This window comes from Trichechus manatus, unplaced genomic scaffold (assembly GCF_000243295.1).
Source record: "Trichechus manatus latirostris isolate Lorelei unplaced genomic scaffold, TriManLat1.0 scaffold00115, whole genome shotgun sequence".
NCBI lineage: Eukaryota > Metazoa > Chordata > Mammalia > Sirenia > Trichechidae > Trichechus > Trichechus manatus.
This window is the reverse complement of record NW_004444051.1, coordinates 3,524,721-3,544,517: the sequence shown is the minus strand read 5'-3', so window position 1 is coordinate 3,544,517 and position 19,797 is coordinate 3,524,721.

Here is a 19,797-nt window from a genome sequence, read left to right as displayed (position 1 = left end):
CCAAAAAAAAAAAAAAAAGAGTTTGAGAAGTTAGATATGTTGATATGTTGTGGGGTTGTTAACCAATGTCATAAAACGTGTACTTCTGTTTCATGAGAAACTGTTTGTTCTGTAAGGCTTTACCTGAAGTACAATAATAAATAAATAAAAATAAGGATGACATTGGTACATCCAGTCTCTGCTATGGTCCATCTAGTAGTGTGTGGAATGCATGGGAAGTGAACACAGTTCTCACTTTCAAGTATGTTTAAAGATGTAATGCAACCAGCAACAATGTCATCTCTCTTCCTCTGACTCAATGTAACATTTGTCTTTCAATGACAGCATGTGGGGTCCTTCCTGTTTAAAAATATGTACTCCAACATAAGCTGCAAGGGGCAGTTCACAGAGGCCTATGATATGCTTGAAACGTATAGGTGCCAATTGGTACAGCCAATGAAAAACAGAAAATTATAGGTGTTTGTGAAATATGTATGGTAGCTGAGCGTTCACTTTGTGGAGGATGGAGAGAGTAGTCTTAACTCTATTGCTTGTTGTTGTTAGTTGCCATCGAGTCAGCTTCAACTCATAGCAACCTTATGCATAACAGGATGAAACGCTGCCCAGTCCTGTGCTATCTTCATGATTGTTGCTGTGTTTGGGTCCCTTGTTTTGGCCACTGTGTCAATCCAACTTACTGAGGGCCTCCCTTACATTTGCCTACTCTACACTTTACCAACCATAATATCCTTTTCTGGTGATTTTTTTTTTTTTTTTAGTGATGACATGTCCAAAGTAAGGGAATCTAAGTCTCACTACCCTCACATCTAAGGAATATTCTGATTGCATTTTTTTAAGAGTGATTTGGTTGTCCTTCTGGCAATCTGAAATATTCAACATTCTTCACTAAAACCACAATACTAATGCATCAATTCTTCTGTCTCACTTTCTTACTGTCCAGCTTTTGCTTGGAAAATCAGGTGATTAAAAAGACCATGGCTTGGGTCTGGTGCACCTTAGCCATCAATGTGACACCTTTGTTTTTTAAAACTTTAAAGAGGTCTTTTGCAGTATATTTGCCTAATGCAATACAATCATGTGCTTTATGATGTCCCTTTGGGCAAGGCCGACTGCATATATGTAGGTGATCCCATACAGCTTTGCTAAGTATATACAGCTAAGTGTATATTCTTGTCTGGACCCAGAAATAAAGGGGCAGAGGGAGGAAGGGAAGAGGAAAAGGGGGGCAGGGAGTCCCATGAAGATGCAGGGACATCGTTGGAGGTCAGTGAATCTCCATAAGTCAGGCTGAGTGGTTGGGACGAGTGGTTGAGCAGCTGCTTGGGGGAACCTCTGTGGCCTGCTTATAATGAGCAATGAGCAGCTACTCTTCTGAACTGGGTTAGTGCAGCCCGCTGGGATTCAAGGCTCAGGAAAGCAGGTGCACTGGGGAAGGGACCAAGAGGCAGGAGCTGCGGGAGGGCTTAGGAAAGGGTGTAGAGTGGGGGATCCAGGGCCAGAGAAGTGGGATCAGAGAGGTGCCCTGGAGAAGCCACTGAACTGGGGGGACTAGAGAGGACAGAGGCTGAGGAAGTGTATATACTTTGCTAAGTAATATGTCATCCGCACAATGTCCAAATCATGTAACATCCTATTTCACAGAACGTATCATGGATGATAAGTAACACATGACTGTACATAGTTTGATTTCTTTTTTCTTTTAAGTTTACAGAGAAAATTAGTTTCTCATTAAAAAATTAATACACATATTGTTTTGTGACATTGGTTGCCAACCCTGCAACATGTCAACACTCTCCTCTTCTTGACTTTAGGATCTGTTACCAGCTTTCCTGTCCCCTCCTGTCTTCTTGTCCTTGCCCCAGGGCTGTTGTGCCCATATAGTCTTGTTTTGTTTTATGGGCCTGTCTAATCTTTGGCTGAAGGATGAACCTCAGGAGTGACTTCAGTACTGAATTAAAAGGGTGTCTGGGGGCCATACTCTTGGGGTTTCTCCCATCTCTGTCAGACCAGTAAGTCTGGTCTCTTTTTGTGAGTTAGAGTTTTAGTCTACATTTTTCTCCAGCTCTGTCTGGGACCTTCTGTTGTGATCCCTGTCAGAGCAGTAGGTGGTGGTAGCCAGGCACCATCTACTTAGTCTTGACTCAGTCTGGTGAAGGCTGTAGTAGTTGTGGTCTATTAGTCCTTTGGATTAATCTTTCCCTTGTGTCTTTCGTTTTCTTCACTCTCCGTTGCTCCAGACAGGGTGGGACCAGTGGAGTATCTTAGATGGCCACACACAAGCTTTTAAGACATAATTTGATTTTTTTTTTCTTTTTAAATTTCTACTCTGGTTTATGTGGACCTTTTGTCTCTTGAGCTAATGTTTTCCTTTTGTCTTTGGTGTTCTTCATTCTCCTTTGCTTCAAGTGGGTTGGGACCAATTGATGCATCTTAGATGGCCGCTCACCAGCTTTTAAGACCCTAGATGCCACTCGCCAAAATGGGATGCAGAACATTTTCTTAATAAACTTTATTACGCCAATTGACCTAGATGTCCCCTGAAATTATAGTCCCTAGTCCCCAACCCCAGCTACTCTGTCCCTCAAAGTGTTTGAATGTGTTCAGGAAACTTAACTTTTGTTTTGGTCCAGTTGTGCTGACTTCTCCTGTCTTGTGTGTTGTCCTTCCCTTCACAGGAGATGATCCTTGTCTACTGTCTAGTTAGTGAATTCTCCTTTTAAGACTTAGTTTGATTTCTTGATTGCTGCTTCCAAAGAGGAGCCCTGGTGGCACAGTCGTGAAAGAGCTACAGCTGCAAATCAAAAGGTAGACAGTTTGAATCCACTAGCTTCTCCTTGGAAACCCTGTGGGGAAGTCCTACTCTGTCCTATAGGGTGGCTGTGAGTCAGAATTCAAAGGCATTGATTGTTGCTCCAAGTAAATTGAAATCTTTGGCAACTTCAGTTTCTTCCTTATTTATCATGATGTTTATTGTCTCAGCTGTGAGGATTTTTGTTTTCTTCATGTTCAGGTGTAATCTATGCTGAAGGCTGTAGTCTTTCACCTTCATCAGTAAATGCTTCAAGTTGACTTCATTTTTGGCAGGCAAGTTTGTGTCATTGGCATATTGCAAATTGTTAATGAATCTTCCACCAATCTCGATGCCATGTTCTTCTTCACATACTTCAGTTCCTCAGATTATTTGTTCAGCATACAGATGAATAAGTGAGGTGAATAGATACAACCCTGCCACACATCTTTGCCAGTTCGGTACCATGCAGTACCTCCTTGTTCTGTTCAAATGACTGACTCTTGATCCATGAATAGATTCTGCAGGAGCACATTTAAGTGTTTTTGAATTCCCATTCTTTGTAATGTTATCCATAATTTGTTATGATCCACAATAGAAACTCCATTGCCAAATGCCATTTAGTTTGTCAATTAGTAAATGTGTAAATATATAACTACTTGTTTTATTGATTGATAAACTGTTTGGTGATAAAATTTCCTTCTTTAACTTGATAAAAAAGTGTATGTTTCATTAAAAAGTACTAAAATTAAGTTCTTTTGAAAATTGATAATGAATGTGTAACTAGTGCAAAACATTTTTTTGTCAACATTACCATCCACAATGAGAACAGCAGTGATAGCAGAGATAACATGAAAACGAGAAGACACAAATATACATCATGCTTGGTAATGTGAAGGGTCAGGGAAAAAGAGGAAGACCCTTGATGAGATGGATTGACATAGTGGCTGCAACAACGGGCTCAAACATAGCAATGATTGTGAGGATGGTGTAGGACCGGGTAATGTTTGGTTCTGTTGTACATAGGGTCATTAAAATTGGAACTGACTCGATGGCACCTGACAACAACAACAATAATAAAACTATTTTTTCCATTGGCTAATCAATATCCAAGCTACCGACCTTTTGGTTAGCAGCCATAGCTTCTAACCACTGTGCCACTAGGGCTCTTCAAAATACATATATTTCTTTTTATCAGCTCCCTTATAATCTTTAATGTTCCTGGTTAAATAGCTGTTAGACTAATGCTTAAAAAATCCTTTGTAATCAACAAAATGCAAAATAATGAATTTTGGCAAGGATATGGTGAAATTAAAACACTTATCCATTGTTGGTGGGAAGGCAAAATGGTACAGCTACTGTGGAAAAGTTTGACAGTTCCTCAAAAGTCAAACACAGAGCTACCATATGACCCAGCAATTCCACTCTTAGGTATACACTCAAGAGACTTGAAAGCAGCCACAGAAACAGACACATGTACACCAATGTTCATTGAAGCACTATTCATAATGTACAAAAGGTGGAAACAAACTAAATGGCCACTGACAGATGAATGGATGAACAAATGTAGTACATATATACAATGGAATACTACTCAGCCATGAAGAGAAATGAAGTCCTGATAGATGCTATGACATGGATGAACCTTAAAAACTTTATGTTGAATGAAATAAGTTAATAACAAAAGGACAGATATTGTATGAAATATGAAATATCTAGAATAGGCAAATGTGTAGAGACCAAACTTTGTTACTGGTTATCAGGGATGGAAGGGAGGAAGAAAGAAGAGTCATTGTTTAGGAAGCATTGAGTTTCTGTTTAAGTGATACAATATTTGACAACAGATGTTGGTGATGGTTGCACAACATGATTGATGTAATTGATGTCACTAAACTGCACGTGAGAAATGTTAAATTGGCAAATGTTGTTATATATATTTTCATAACAATAAACAAAAATCCCTCCTCAGCCTCTACTCGTGCTATGCTCTCCTTTGTTCTCTGACTTCACAAACTGGCCTTCTGTCATCCCTTCATATATGTAAGATTGTCTTCTCCTCAGAGCCTTTGCAAATGTTAATGCATTTATGTGAAACGTTCTTCATTATCCTCATCATCTGGGTAACTCCTGCTCATTTTTCAAAGCTTAATTCAATAGTCACTTCTGTGACCTGCCCTGACTAGGTAAATTCCCATGATAAAAAAAATCTCTCAAAGAAACAAACACCCATTTTTTTTCCTGGCATTTATCGAAGTTGGAATTTTACAGGTATTTATGTGATTACTTGTCCCCCACTTTCAGGACTAAGGTATGCTTGACCCAAACCATGGTATTTTCAATTGCCTCATATGCATGTGAAAGCTGGACAATGAATAAGGAAGACCCAGAAAGAACTGATGCATTTGAATTATGGTATTGGCAAAGAATACTGAATATACCACAGACTGCCAAAAGAACAAAAAAATCTGTCTTGGATGAAGACAGCCAGAGTGCTCCTTAGGGGCGAAGATGGTGAGACTTTGTCTCATATACTTTGGATACGTTATCAGGAGGGACCAGTCCCTGGAGAAGGACGTCATGCTTGGTAAAGTAGAGGATCAGCGAAAAATAGGAAGGCCCTCAACGAGATGAATTGACACAGTGGCTGACATGAATTGTGAGAATGGTGAGGAACTGGGCAGTGTTTCATTCTGTTGTGTGTAGGGTCGCAGTGAGTGGGAACTGACTCAAGGCACCTAACAACAACAACAACATGTCCTCCACACCACACAGTAAGCTACAAGTCAGGGAATACATAAGTTTTATCTCACCATTAGTATTAGCGTAGTATCTGGAATCCAATAGGTGCCCAACGAATTTTCATTTGATTAATAAATAAATGAATTAACGTGTAAAATACCCTCTTTCTCCATTCAGGTCCTTATACATTTTGATATCTACCTAAATCTTGCCCTACTCTACTCCTGAGTCTTGGAGACCTCACAGAACTGCCAAGCACCACACTGGGTAATCTCTTTTATAAACTGAATTAAACGAGCATGTTTTGACACAAATCAAAATCATTAATCAATACTTTGGAAAGCATCATACTCCACTGATTCATTATATCAGTTATAATGAATATGTGCTTAGTACATAATCTTATTTATGGTGATTTCTACAGACTTTTAGGTATCAGATCTTTGGTCAGCAATGGAATTTCATGATATAAAACTCTTTAAGATACTTATCTGATACAGTTAATTCTGTTAAACAACAAAACAAAACATATGCCTTTCCAAGAAACCTAACCTGAAATGATGCTGAACACAGGTATGTTGTTGCTTTTGTGTGCTATTGAGTCATTACCAATTCACAGCGACCCTATATGACAGAGTAGAACAGCCTCATAGAGTTTCCTAGGCTGTAATCTTTATGCTGGGCTTTAAATAACATTTTTAATTATATAGATTTTGTTACCTTTTTTAAAAAATCTTTTTTGAATTAAATATTTATGTTAGAAAATCTACCATTTTAAAAAATCATTTTGTAAGGTAAGGTTGCAGATTGGGCTTTCTGGAAAGCAGACTCTGAGGCAGAGCTTTGTATTCCAGATGGTTATAAGGGATTAACACCTGTGAAATGGGAAGGAAGGAAGGAGGAGCCGACAGAGGGAGAAGAAAAGCTGTGATGTAGGCCCCCAGCAGCCTCAGCCAACTCCACTGGGAGCTCTGGAGCTGAAACGGCCTTTCAGAGTTGTCTCGCTTTGGGTCTAAATGACTACATTTTTATACTTATGCCTCCATCATCATTAGATGTGAGCCTTTCCAAAGCATGTAACCTTGCTGAAGTGATCCCTAGAGGCACTGACGGCCAAGTGCTGTCTTCTGTCCACACTGCCAGCAACAGGACCACCACTTCTTCCTTGAAGTGGGGTTTCCTTATAATTTATTTAAGTGGTAATTTATCATTTCATTATTCTTCCTTGATTTTGTTTTCAAATAGAAATAATAACTAATACTTACTGAAGACTAACAGTGTTGATTCAGAAGTAGAATTTTTGCCTTCCATGCGGGAGACCCAGGTTCAATTCCTGGCCAATGCACCTCAAGCACAGCCACCAACCATCTGTCAGTGGCGGCTTGTGTGTTGCTATGAAACTGAACAGGTTTCAACAGAGCTTCCAAACTAAGACTAGGAAGAAAGGCCTGGTGATCTGCTTCCAAAAATCAGCCAATAAAAAACTATGGATCACAACAGTCTGATCTCATCACTGACAGCTGACTAGACTGTCAGCTAACAACAATCAACAACCATAAACTAGATACTCTAATAAGTGTTCTACATGCATTATCTCATAAAATACTTACAAAAACTCTATGATAGACCAAATATTTTTAGCTCCATTTTACCAATAAGGAAACTCAGACACATAACACTTAAATCTCCAAAGGTCACACAAATGGGATTTGAACTCCAGGACTCTAGCTGCAAGTACAGAACTTCTTAACCCTACAGTACAGCTGCCTTCCAAAAAGAATGCAAAACAGCATGTAAAGTAATACATCATCTTGAATGTTCCAAATTCATTTTTGGTGCAGAGTACCTCTTTCCATTTAGATTTTATTAAGGTGAGTTACATTCATATGAAAAAGAAAAATTTCTCTAATTGTACTATTGGACATGACAGGGTGACCCTTGTGGTGATTAATGTTTGATGTCAAAGATAGTGCAAATAAATACGTACAACCTTATGTACAACACACACACACACACACATACACACAACAAATAAGCCAATATCTCCATCTAAAATATGTACAATCAGGCATAAAAGAAAGCAAAATGATGAAGGTTCCCTGAAGTAAAATATATCTGTGTCTATCTATCTATCTATCTATCTGTCTATCTATCTATCTATCTATCTATCTCTCACCAGGTGATTGATAGGTGACATGATACTTCGAGCGAAAAAACAAATTACAAAAAATTGAGTTTTAAGCATTTAATTTTCAATAAGCTGTCAAGTGTTAATGAAACAACTTGAGGCATATTGCTATGAATTTTGCAGGCATTTAGGGATATCTTATAAATATGAAAATCTACTACATATTCCCCTAGAAAACATTGTGTATAAACTTCACTGACATATTTTTATTTTACCCATTAAGGACTAGTATATGTTAAGATACTAGAGGAGGGAATATATAAACATTGAGAGCTATTAGTTTGTGAATACCGCTTTCTCACTGGGTATAATATACGTACCAACACTAGATTTATTGAAACCAAGAATGGACAAAGCACAAATATTGTTTATAGAAAGAACAGAGAAGGATAACATGTCCTAATGGATCATTTCCATTTCTGAATTCCTAGAATTAATGGTTATAAATGACTTATTAAACAGCTAGAGAAAATAAAATAAACAGCTAGAGAAAATATACTATATATTAATAAATGCTTATTAAATCATTGCAACCAGTCAGCAACCACAAAAAATGCATTTATTCTATTTTAAACGTTGCTTGTTTCATTATAAATGATTTTATGAACTTACCTAAGCAATTTACAGCATAATAGATAATCCTTAAAAATAGAGTAAGTGAGTTTGAAAGGTTTTGATATGTTTTAACTGTCATATCCCCAAGTAAATTATTTCCAAGATATTTATATACAACTGCACTCTATGCACACCACCCTTATAAACATTTTATTATGTCCCCATAACTCAATTCATATAGAACAATAAAATAAGGAACACAGCTACTTTAAAGAAAATGAAAAATAGAGGCTTAATGTGGCATAGACTTAAAAGGAACTCGTATGACTCTGTGTGTGTATGTGTGTGTGTGTGTGTGTGTGTGTTTATACCACACACACTTACTGGGGTGTCTACTAACACTACTTTTCTGAAAAGATTCATGATGTTCATAATGTTCTAATACTAATTATATTGAGAAAATAAAAAGTGATATAATGATAGCTAAAAGCTGCTTCTTCACTCCAGTGACTTTAATGAGAGTAGGGAAGTTTTGCTCCAAAACTCTTTGGCAAATATTTATATGCACCTTGAACTCCTCCTTATAACATTTAATAAACATACATTAAGAGCTTCATTCTAAGAGAGAATGGAGGAAGACTGAGTACCCTTGTCTTTTTGGTGCACATTCATTCTCTTCCTAAAAACAGTATTTAGCTAGCACTCATTATCTAGTCATTGCAATCCACCTCCTGAGGCTTCTCTTCTGCTTCCACCACAGCCCTGCAATGCCCCACTCTCCTTCGTTCATTAAATTCTTATCCTTGTACGTCTAAGTGTCAACCTGAATTCCTTTAAAATCAAAGCTTATCAAGAGGAGACGAAGCAACTTCTCAGGAAATATTCAATCTAAACACATTATTAAAACTTGCTCACTTCCTTGAGTACCTTCTTAGCAAGTGACATAGTATCCTTCATGTCTCTTTCTGCATCAATGTCCTTCATCAGAAGATTTCTGAGGGTAGAGCCTGTTTTAACTAAATTCATTTAATATTACATTTAATTCTGTGACATGCACAGTCTGGTGCTAATTCTTACTCTGCATAATGAAAAAATATACTGAAATTCTACTTTCTACGGAATCTGAAATTGGGTCTGTTTTCTCAGTAATATGCTTTTTAATAGCAATTCGATAGTGAGCCAAATAATTCCTTTGAGTTCAGGAACATACCATGTGTCAATTTAGAGTAAAATACATAATCTCTTCTCTCTCTCTCTCTTTTTCTTATGAGTTCATATTTGCTGCTGCATGGTATACCTTCAATTTGCAGACAAGCTGTGAAAATACAGCATTCGTATTTCTAAACACACCCAAAGACTAGAATAGAGGAGATCTGATGATGACAAAACCCTTGCCTGGATTAAGCTCTGTGGGCATGACTCCACAGATGTCTGCACAGCTGACAAGAGTAGAAATTTAATTTCCTCCTAAATGGAGTCTTAGTGGGTGTCTTAGTTATCTAGCGCTACTATAACAGAAATGCCACAAATGGGTAACTTTAACAAACATAAATTCATTTTCACACAGTGTAGAATGCTGTAAGTCTGAATTCAGGGTGCCAACTCTAGGAGAAGACTTTCTCTTTCTGTTGGCTCTGGGGGAAAGTCCTTATCTCTTGAGCTTCTGCTTCTGAGCAATCTTCATGTGGCTTGGCATCTCTCTTCCCCCCATTTCTGCTTCTTTACATTGCTTGTTTAATCTCTTTTATATCTCAAAAGAAATTGACTGAAGACACACCCTACATTAGTTTTGTCTCACGTAACAAAGACAACATCGTCCCAAAAGCAATTATAACCACAGGCATATGTGCCCTACCCTTTGCCATCGAGCTGATTGTAACTCATAGCAACCCTACAGGACAGAGTAGAACTGCCTCATAGAGTTTACAAGGAGCGGCTGGTGGATTCAAACAGCTGAACTTTTGGTTAGCAGCTGAATACCTTTTTTTTTTTTAAATTATATTGTATTTTAGATGAAGGTCTACAGAGTAAACTAGTTTCTCATTAAACAATTAATACACATATTATTTTGTGACATTGATTGCCAACTCCATGACACGTCAACACTCTCCCATTCTTGACCTTGGGTTACCCATTACCAGCTTTCCTGTCCCCTCCTGCCTTCTTGTCCCTGGCCCTGGGCTGGTGTGCTCATTTAATCTCATTTTGTTTTATGGACCTGTCTAATCTTTAACTGAAGAATGAACCACAGAGTGACTTCATTACTGAACTAAAAAGGTGTCCGGGGGCCTTACTCTCCAGTCTCTGTCAGGCCAGTAAATCTGGAATTTTTTTTGGTGCGTGAGTTAGAATTTTGTTCTACATTTTTCTCCAGCTCTGTCTGGGACCCTCTATTTGTGATCTCCGTCAGAGAAGTTGGTGGTGGTTGCTGGACACCATCTAGTTGTGCTGAACTTAGTCTGGTGGAACTGTGATAGCTGTGGTCCATTAGTCCTTTGGACTAATCTTTCCCTTGTGTCTTTGGTTTTCTTCATTCTCCCTTACTCCAGATGGAGTGAGACTCGTGGAGTATCTTAGATGGCCGTTCACAAGCATTTAAGACCTTAGACGCTACTCACCAAAGTAGAATGTGGTACATTTTCTTTATAAACTATGTTATGTCAGTTGAGCTAGATGTTGCCAGAGACCCAGTAATTTGGTCCCTCAGCCCAGTAATTTAGTCCCTCAGGAGTCTGGATGTGTCTATGAAGCTTCTATGACCTTGTCTTGGACAAGTTGCGCTGGATTTCCCAGTACTGTGTACTGTCTTACCCTTCACCAAAGTTACCTCTTATCTGTTGTCTAAAATCCATTGCCATTGAGTCAATATACTCTATTTAGTGTTTTTCCATCCCAGTCCTCTACTCCCTTGTAACCATCAAAGATTGTTTCTTTTTGTATGTATACTTTTTCATGAGTTTTTATAGTAGTGGTCTTACACAATATATGTTCTTTTGTGATTGACTTACTTCACTCAGCATAATGCCTTCCATACTCATCCACGTTGTGAGATGCTTCACAGATTCATCACTGTTCTTTATTGTTGCATAGTATTCCATTGCATGTATGTACCATAGTTTGTTTATCCATTCATCTGTTGATGGGTATCTAGGTTATTTCCATCTTTTTCTACTGTGAACATGCTGCAAAGAACATGGGTGTGCATATGTTTATTCATGTGACAGCTCTTATTTCTCTAGGACATATTCCTAAGAGTGAGATTGTTGGGTCATGTGATATGTTTATTTGTAGCTTTTTAAGGAAGTGTCATATCGTTTTCCAAAATGGTTGTACCATTTCGGATTCCTACCAGCAGTGCATAAGAGTTCCAGTCTTCCCAGTCTCTCCAACATTTTTTATTTTCTGTTTTTTTATTCTTGCCAGTAATGTTGGGGTGAGATGGCATCTCATTGTGGTTTTGATTTGAATTTCTCTAATGGCTAGTGATTGCAAGCATTTCCTCAGATATCTATGAACAGCTTGAATGTCTTCTTTGGTGAAGTGTCTGTTCATATACTTTGCCCAATTTTTAATTGGATTACTTGTCTTTTGGTTGTAGAGGTGTTGGATTTTTCTGTAGATTTTGCAGATTAGACCTTTGCCGGATTTGTCATAGCCAAAAATTTTTTCCCTGTCTGTAGGTTCTCTTTTTACTCTTTTGGTGAAGTCTTTTGATGAGCATAAGTCTTTAATTTTTAGAACATCCTAATTATCTAGCTTATCTTTTGGTGTTTGTGTATTGTTAGTTATGGTTTGTAACCTGTTAATGCCATGTATTAGGGCTTCTAGAGTTGATCCTATTTGTTCTTATATGATCTTTACCATTTTTTAATTTATATTTAGGTCTTTGATCCATTTTGAATTAGCTTTTGTGTATGGTGTGAGGTATGGGTCCTGTTTCCTTTTTTTGCAGATGGACATCCAGTATTGCCAGCACCATTTGTTAAAAAGACTCTTTTCTCCTCTTGATGGATTTGGGACTTTGTCAAAGATTAAGTGACCATAAGTGGATGGATTACATCTAGGGTCTCAATTCTATTCCATTGATCAATGTGTCTGTCCTTATAACAGTACCAGGCTTTTTGACTACTATAGCTGTATAGTAGGTTCTGAGGTCAGGTAGTGCAAGTCCCTCTACTTTATTCTTCTTCTTCAATAGTGCTTTATTTATCCAGGGTTTTTTCCCTTTCCATACAAAGTTAATGATTAGTTTTTCCATCTGTTTAAAGAATGCTTAAAGTTTTTCCATCTGTTTAAAGAATGTTTAAAGATTGACTTACTTCACTCAGCATAATGCTGATATTTGGATCCAGATTACGTTTTGGTATTTGAAGATTGCTTTGGGCAGAATTGACATTTTCACAATGTTTAGAGTACCTATCCATGAGCGTGATATGTTTTTCCGTTTATGTAGGTCTCTTTTGGTATCTTGCAGTAGTTTTTGTAGTTTTCCTTCTATAGGTCTTTTCAATCCCTGGTTAGATTTATTCCTAAGTATTTTACTTTTTTAGAGCAATTATAAATGGTATTGTCTTCCAGACTTTGTTTTCGTAGTTCTCTTTATTGTTGTATAGGAATCCAAGTGTTTTTGTATGTTTATCTTGTATCGGAGAAGACAAAGTAAAGTATCATAATGACATGTGCAAACATCTGGAGATACAAAACCAAAAGGGTAGAACACACTCAGCATTTCCCAAGCTAAAAGAATGAAAGAAAAAAATCAAGCCTTGAGTTGCAATACTGAGATTTCTACGGGGAAAATATTAAATGATGCAAGAAGAATCAAAAGAAGATGAAAGTACTACACAGGGTCACTATACCAAAAAAAATTGGTCAATGTTCAATCATTTCAGAAGGTAGCATATAGTCAGGAACCATTGTTACTGAAGGAAGAAGTCCAAGCTGCACTGAAGGCATTGGCAAAAAACAAGTCTCCAGGAATTGACGGAATACCAACTGAGATGTTTCAACAAATGGCTGCAGCACTGGAAGTGCTCACTTATCTATGCCAAGAAATTTGGAAGACAGCTACCTGGTGAAGCAAATGGAAGAGAGCCATATTTACGCCTATTCCAAAGAAAGGTGATCCGACCAAGTGTAGATATTATTGAACAATATCATTAATATTACACAGAAGTAAAATTTTCTGAAGATCATTCAAAAGCAGCTGCAGCAGTACATTGACAGGGACCTGCCAGAAATTCAAGCCAGATTCAGAAGAGATGTGGAACCAGGGATATCACTGCTGATGTCAGATGGATCCCAGCTAAAAGCAGAGAATACCAGAAAGTTGTTTACCTGTGTTTTATTGACTATGCAAAGGCATTTGACTGTGTGAATCGTAACAAGTTATGTATAATATTGCAAAGAATGCAAATTCCTGAACACTTAATTGTGTTCATGAGGAATCTGTACATAGATCGGGAAAGGTGTACATCAGGGTTGTACCTTACATCATACCTATTCAATCTTTATGCTGAGAAAATAGTCTGAGAAGCTGGAATATATGAAAAAGAATGGGGCATCAGGATTGGAGGAAGAATCATTAACAACCTGTTGTATGCAGATGACACAACCTTGGTTGCTGAAACTGAAGAGGACTTGAAGCACTTACTAATGAAGATCAAAGACTACAGCCTTCATTATGGAATACACCTCAACATAAAGAAAACAAAAATCGGTGTGGGCTTCCAGCAGCATGGCGCTCTACGCAGAAGCACCACGCCGTCCCTCCACAGCAAAGATCCCAAAAACTAAGCCAAACAGAGAAAGCAGTAATCCTGAAACCCTAAGCATCAAAAGAAGAGATAAAGGACTCTACCAAGCACCAAAAGGAATAAGAAACTGACATAGAACAGAGCGTGAGGAGACATACATGCAGAGGTTCCCTATCAGCTAATGCAGCATGGATCCGCCATCTTGGACTCCTACCAGAGACCAGCAAATGGGGTACGAGTAAGCAGCTTCATGGAGCTTCCAGCAGGAGACAGAATAATGGGTAACCAGTGATATACACTTTCCCGCCCCCAACCCTTCTTCACCCCCACTCGGCCCCCTCTGCTTCCAGTGGCCACAGTCTCTTGGCTGGGAAGCACTGGCTGCTTGGCTTCCACCCGCCCACACTAGCAAACTCCCTGACTGCCATTTCATGGCTACTGGTGTTGCTTTTTTCTGCTTCCTTTGATTTCTTAATTACATCTCATCACCTCCCCTCCTTTCGCTCAAATACCTGACTCCGTGCGCCATCTTTGCTTCTTCCTGAAAGGCTGTGAAACTCTGCTCAAGTATGAAACTGCTTCCCGGTCTGTGCTGCCGCACTGGTAGGATCCCAGGGCATTTTGTTTGTTTGTTTGTTTTGAATTGTTTGTTTGTTTTCTTTTTCTTTTCTCAAACTGGGAGCCCATTCTAGCCGAGCAGTACTGTGTGGCTTGGGACCTACCCCCTCAGTCTGTGTAGACAAGCAGAAGGATCCTTTAAGGCATTTCTTTTTTTGTGGGGTTTTTTTTCTTCTGTTTTTTGGTGGGTTTTTCTTGTTCTTTTTTTAAAATTTTTGTTTTCTTTTCCCTCTTTTTCCCTTTTTGTCTTTCTTCATTACTCAGTTTGTCATCTCTCTATAGCTTCTTTCTCTTCCTGTCCCCTGAATACCTGACACTGAGTGACACCTCTATGCCTTCTAGACAAGCTGTACTTCAACACCTGGGAACAACTTCCCCAGACAGCATAGCCGCACCGGTGGGATCCCTGGGAGCTTCTGTTTTCATTTTTCTTTCTAATTTTTATTTATTTGCTATTTTCTATTCTTTTTTCTATTTCTTATTCTCCTTTTTGCTTTTATCCATTTCATAGTCTCTCATCTCTCCACTCCAACGGCAAGCTCCCCTAGCACAAATTTTTGTTTGTGTGTGTCTCAGTCATCTGGTGCTACTCCAACAGAAATACAAGAAGTGGATGGCTTTACAAAGAGAAATTTATTCTCTCACAGTCCAGTAGGCTACAAGTCCAAATTCAGGGCATCAGCTCCAGGAGAATGCTTTCTCCATCAGCTCTGGAGGAAAGTCCATGTCATCAGTCTTCCTTTGGTCTGGGAGCGTCTCTGCACAGGAACGTTAGGTCCAAAGGATGCACTCTGCTCCCAGCACTGCTTTCTTGGTGTTATGAGGTTCCTATGTAACTATGCTCGCTACTCTCTTTCATATCTCAAAAGACATTGCATTAAGAACACTATTCTTGTCAACCTCATCAGTATAACCTCATCACAATGATACAATTTACAACACATGAAGAGATCACATATAATCTCATCATAGTGGTGGAGTTTACAACACATAAGGAAATCACATCAGATATCACAATCATACAATCCTGGGACTCATGACCTAGGCAAGTTGCTACACACATTTTTTGGGGGACACAATTCAATCCATGACAGTGTGTTTTCAGCTCCTGTTCCTCTCTCCTCTCTCCCATACCCATCTTAGCTCCACACATCAAAATCTCCCCGCTCCATCCTGCCTACCTGCACTGTGCACTTAACATCAAAAGACCAAGCAGTACAGGCACGGCCTACCGGAACCTGCCCTGCACTGATTACCAGCCCGCCCTGGTGGTTGTGCTAACTGTCACAAACAACCTATCCCAGCAACTCTTCTTCAGCTAGACCTGCCTTGCTGTACCATATCTGAGCAACTGACTCTGCCAAATGGAGAAGGAGGAGAAAACTATAGTGTCCACAGATGAGCAAACAAGAAATAACACACAGCCTGCCAACTCAGACATAGCCAAATTTAAAAAAAGGATGAAACAAATCTACTATCAATAAACAAGAAAAATAACTACTAAATGCCCCAAAGACAGCAGACAGTAGGCATCCAAAATAAAACACCAGATGACTTTCCAGTAGAAGAAAAGGCACTAGAACTACCTGATAGGGAATTCAAATCTCTACTACTCAGAAGTATCTAAGAGTTGAAGCAAAAAGCAGACAAAAATGAGGAAAAAAATACATAAATTCATGGAAAATACAGAAAAAAATGGAAGAATTCAGGAAATAATGAACGAACAAATGCCAAAATAAATTCACAACTAGAAATTATACAAAAACAACAATTGGAAATCTAAAAGATAAAGAAGATTTCAGAAATGGACAGTGTCATAGAAGTGCTGAGGAGCAGATTTGAAATAGTGGAAGAGAGGATCAGCAGAATTGAAGACAAACACATGGATACAACTCCTTTTGAGGAAAACTTAGAAAAAAGAAAGAAGAAAAATGAAGAGACCCTGAGAATTATGTGGAATACAATCAGAACAGGGGGAGAAAACAGAAAACACAGAGAGGATCATTGAAGAACTGATGGCAGAAAACTTCCCCAGTATCATGAAAGATGAAAAGCTGGCCATCCAAGAAGCTCAACGAATCCCACATAGGATGGACCCCAAAAGAAAATCACCAAGGCATACCATAATCACACTCGCGAAAACCAAAGACAAAGAATCCTGAGAGCAGCTTATGAAAAACAAGAAGTCACATAAAGAGGAGAAACCATAAGAGTAAGCTCAGATTATTTAGCAGAAACCATGCAGGCAAGAAGGCAATGGGATTACATATATAAAACCTTGAAAGAAAAAAATTTCCAGCCAAGAATAATATATCCTCCAATACTCTTGTTCAAATATGATGGTGAAATTAGGACATTTCCAGATAAACAGATATTAAGGGAATATGTAAAAAACAAACCAAACTTACAAGAAATATTAAAGGGAGTCCTTTGATCTGAAGACAAACAGCTTCAGCTCACAGGCTGAATCTAGGATGCAGGATCGTACTAGCCCAATACCAGTCCATGAAATGAACTCTCAAGGACTATCCAAAACCAAAAGAAATACAGCAGGGAATCAGAACAGTTAATCTGTAGATGACAACAACATCAGAACAATAAAAGAGGGAATAAACGGGGTAGGTATAGAACCATCTAATGTAGAGGAAGGCAAGGCGATACCAAATAATAATAGACTGGTTCAAAATAGAAAGGATAAGGGTAAATTTCACAGTAATCATAAAGAAAGTTAACAAGCATACTCATTAAAATAAAGAGGAAAAACATAAATTCTCAGTAAAAACAAAACCTAAAAAAAGAAAAAAAGAAAATAATCCACAAAAAAAAAGGAATTCGGCATAGGAGAGTAAGAGGAAAAAAGAAAACGTCAGCACCACAAAAAAAAAAAGCACTACAAAATGACAGCAACAAATGCACATCTATAAACAATTACACTGAATGTAAACGGACTCAATGCACCCATAAAGAGATGGAAAGTGACAGAATGGATAAAAAAACAGGATCCACCAATATGCTGTCTACAAGAAACACACCTTAGAAACAAAGATGTGAATTTATTAAAAGTCAAAGTTTGGAAAAAAATATATCAAACTAACAACTACCAAAAAAGAGCAGGAGTGGCAATACTAATCTCAGATAAAATAGACTTTAAAACAAAATTTACCAGAAAAGACAAAGCAGGACACTATATAATGATTAAGGAGACGAACCACAATGAAGACATGAACACAATAAACATCTATGCACTCAAAGACAGGGCTCCAAAATTCTAATGACACTGAAAAGAAAAATTGACACTTCCACAATAATAGTAGGAGATTTCAACACACCACTCTCAGTAAAGGACAGAACAACTAAGAAGAAACTCAGCAAAGATACAGAAGACCTAAAGGGCACAATCAGCCAACTTGACCTCATAGACATATATATAGAACACTCAATCTAACAGCTGCAAAGTACACATTTTTTTCCAATGCACATTGAATGTTCTCCAGAATAGACCACAGAGCAATCCTCAACAAGATCCAAAGCATTGAGATAATACAAAGTACCTTCTCTAACCACAATGCCATCAAGGTAGAAATTAACAACAGAAAGATCAAGGAAAAAAAAATCAATTACATGGAAACAGAATAACACCAGGCTTACAAACCATTGAGTAATAGCAGAAATCAGAGAAGGAATAAAAAAATTCCTAGAATCAAATGAGAATGAAAAAACATCATACCAAAAACTTTGTGACACAGCAAAGGCAGTCCTTAGAGGACAATTTATAGCAATAGATGCACACATCAAAAAAGAAGAAAGGGACAAAATCAAAACATTAACTACACAACTCAAACAAATAGAGAACAGCAAAAAAAGACCACAGCCACTAGAAGAAAGGAAATCATAAAGATCAGAGCATAAATAAATGAAATACAGAACAGAAAAATAATAGAAAGAATCAACAAAACCAAAAGTTGGTTCTTGGAAAGACTCAACAAAATCGACAAACCACGGGCCAGACTGACAAAAGAATAACAGCAGAGGACGCAAATAACACAAATAAGAAATGAAATGGGGGACATTACAACAGACCCAACTGAAACAAAAAAGATCATAACAGAATATTATGAAAAACTATACTCCAACAAATTTGAAAACCTAGAGGAAATGGATAAATTTCTAGAAACACACTGCCTACACAAACTACAACAAAGTGATACTGAAAACATGAACAGACCCATAACAAGAGAAGACATTGAAAAGGTAATTTAAAAACTCCCAGAAAAAAAAAACCCTGGCCCAGATGGCTTCACTGGAGAATTCTACAAAACATTCAGAGAGGAGCTTCTGCCAGTACTATTCAAACTATTTCAGAACATAGAAAAGGAAGCAACACTTCCAAATTCATTCTATGAAGCCAGTATAATGCTGATACCAAAACCAGGTAAAGACACCACAAAAAAGAAAATTACAGACCACTATCGTCATAATATAGATGCAAAAATTCTCAACAAAATGCTAGCCAATAGAATCAGCATCATATCAAAAAAATAATACACCATGACCAAGTAGGATTCATACAAGGTATGCAAGGATGGTTCAACATTAGAAAATCAATCCACGTAATCCACCACATTAAAAAAAGGAAAGAAAAGAATAACATGATCATCTCAATTGAGGTGGAAAAGGCATTTGACAAAGTCCAACACCCATTCCTGATAAAAACTGTCAATAAAATAGGTATAGAAGGCTACTTTCTCAACATAATAAAGGGCATCTATGCAAAACCAACCACCAACATCATTCTTAATGGAGGTAGGCTGAAAACATTCCCCTTGAGAACAGAAACAAGAGAAGAATGCCTTTATTACCACTCCTATTTAACATTCTGCTGGAAGCTCTAGCTAGAACAATAAGACAAGAAAAAGAAATAAAGGGCATCCAAATTGGTAATGAAGAAGTTAAACTGTCCCTGTTTCCAAATGATATGATACTATACATAGAAAACCCTAAAGACTCCATGAGAAATCTACTAGAACTAATAGAAAGATTCAGCAGAGTAGCAGGATACAAGATAAACATACAATAATCAGTTGGATTCCTATACACCAATAAAGAGAATGATGAAAAGGAAATCAGGAAAACAATACCATTTAAAATAGCCC